Source organism: Dipodomys ordii, unplaced genomic scaffold (genome assembly GCF_000151885.1).
Source record: "Dipodomys ordii isolate 6190 unplaced genomic scaffold, Dord_2.0 Scaffold110, whole genome shotgun sequence".
In the NCBI taxonomy this organism is placed as follows: Eukaryota; Metazoa; Chordata; class Mammalia; order Rodentia; family Heteromyidae; genus Dipodomys; species Dipodomys ordii.
Genome location: NW_012267326.1, coordinates 6,622,774 through 6,625,282, shown reverse-complemented (window position 1 = coordinate 6,625,282; position 2,509 = coordinate 6,622,774).

Sequence of the window (2,509 nt, the reverse complement as noted above, 5' to 3'; positions counted from 1 at the left end):
ACCAGGTCTGGCTGGTTGATCTGTATTGTCATTACTCCTGCCTACACAGAGGGTTGGACCTTCTATGTCTCTTAGTGCATCAATGCAGGGGACTCCAACATCCTGCTTTTCAGTAATTTACTAAAATCTTCCAATTTATTAGGCTTAGAGAGTTGGATCCTGAAGACTTTGTTTCAAAAAAAAACCTGGAGGTTTTAGATAGTAAGAATCCAAGACCTTGGGCTGGGTAGGTAGCTCAGTGGTAGAGTGCTTGCCTTGCATGCATGAGGCCCTGGGTTCAATTCCTCAGCACCACATAAGCAGAAAAAGCCAGAAGTGGCATTGTAGCTCAAGTGGTAGAGCACTAGCCTTGAGCTGAAAAACTGAGGGACAGCGCCCAGACCCAGAGTTCAGGCCCATGACTGACAAAAAAAAAAAAAAAAGAATCCAAGACCTTTAACTCCACATGCTCTAGACACAAACACAAAATAATTTCTTGGGATGTCATCAGAACTCTAACAGACCATCCCAAGGCAGATCAACGAGACCTGACATAGAAGCTCTTCTAACATGGGAGAAGCCAATCTCCCTCAATGTTATCTTCACACTCATCTCCAAGTAACCAGTGAAGGTGTCTTATACGCATGTTGGTATGAACCCACTCCTGGTTAATGGGAGTACTGAGATCTAACCTTTGTTCTTATGATCCTCAAACTATAAACTAAATTTATCTACACTACCTCTCAGGAGGAAGGGACTACATTCAAATGACTGCACCAACCTAGGCTTGCATACCAGATCTCCCTCCTGGGAGTCAAGCCCTGTGAAGGGTTTGCTCTCTAGAACTCTTTAAACAAACTTTTTAAGCAGTGAAGCCTCTTTGGGAGATGGGGTTGCACATCAAATATTTTCCAATGGTTTTTACAAGATAAACCAAACCAAGATGGCTGATTTATTGCTTCACAGCAAAAAGTTACGCTTTTCTAATGGTTTGAAAGTATCACTCAATGGCCATGTGGTTTTGATGTCAGTCTATGACACTTGGGGGAGGTGATGGAACCTTTAAGAGGTGAGACTTTGGAAGGAAAATTAGGTCATGGAAGCCTGCCATTACAAAAGATATTTGTAATGCAGAATTGGTACTCACTGAACACTATGTTGAAAATGAACTATATAACTTGTGTGGGTAGAGATGGGAGGGAAAAACTGGTCCAGTGTCTGCCCAGCTGCCATCTGGGCCTCTTTCCCACAGTGACACCCTACCCTAAGTCTCTCCAAGTGACTGCCTCCCAGCTTCAGCTCACCAGAACTCCATGAGCTCATTTCTGCTTGCCAGGTCTTGTGGATAAATTCTGATGCCCATAAGCCAGTGAACTTGTTCATCCAGGGGTGCTGCAACCAGACTTTCAAGGAGATCTAAATGCCTCGTATTTGTCCATTCCACTTTTGAAGAGTTGTTTTTTTCCCATCATTAGAACACACTATTCTGCCATTGCTTAATAATCTTCATATTAAATTCCTTAGAGGTCACTGAATGCCACTCTCAAATGCAGATTGATCCTGGGGGAAGTATCAGCTAGCAACAGAAATGTGCTGCCGTTGCCTTCCTGAAATCACTGTGAGACCCTCAGCACTCCCACGAATGCTAGGCTGTCATCATTAGGACTCAGTCCTTCCCTGCTAAAAGAAAAGAAAAGAAAACTAGCAGGTATTTCTTGGAATATCCCTCAGAATGTGCAGATGTATGTTATCAAAAGTCATCTGTTGATGAATGAGTGAGTGATTAAATGAATGAGCAAATAAACAAACTCAACTATGACCTAGAAAGAAAATCCAATAAAGGATTAAATGGCCCATTCTGATACAGAAACAGGAAATTTCATTGGCATCACAAAACACTCTATACAATATCTGCAGCCTGTTCCTAAAAGGTAGGATTTTTTTCCCCTAAGCGCTCATAGATAAGCTTTATCTATCCATTTTAAAAGATCTATTTCAATCGGTTTCAAGCACTGTGTTAGGAGCTTGGCCCTCAGTGTGTCAGAGTGGTTTCTCTTATTTGCAATAACTAGTATATGTCTGAGACAAGCAGAAAAGGTCAGATAAGATGATGTTAGGCGAAATGAACCCCAAGATAAGGACACAAGTGGTTTTTTCTTTCTTGCTATTGTTTCTAACATATTTATAAGGTGATTTTTTTTGTTGCTTTGTATGGCCCTCCCCCCGTGGTATAACCCCTGTTTTCACTGTATTTGATGTTGGTATAATTTGGGGAAGAGAAAGGAAAAAACAAATTGTTTAAATAGGGATACAGGTGGACCCATTGCAACAGTAAGATGTACAAGATGCTATGTCAAAAAATGAACTTTACAACTTTGGTGTGGGGGGGGGATATAGTCATGGAGATGGGAGGGCAGGGGTAGTAGGGGAAAAACAAAGGAGGAGGCAACAATACTTGATAAGAAATGTACTCAAAATGAACCCTTAGATATGTATATTAATGTTTTTCTTTCATGCATGTGTTTCTAAC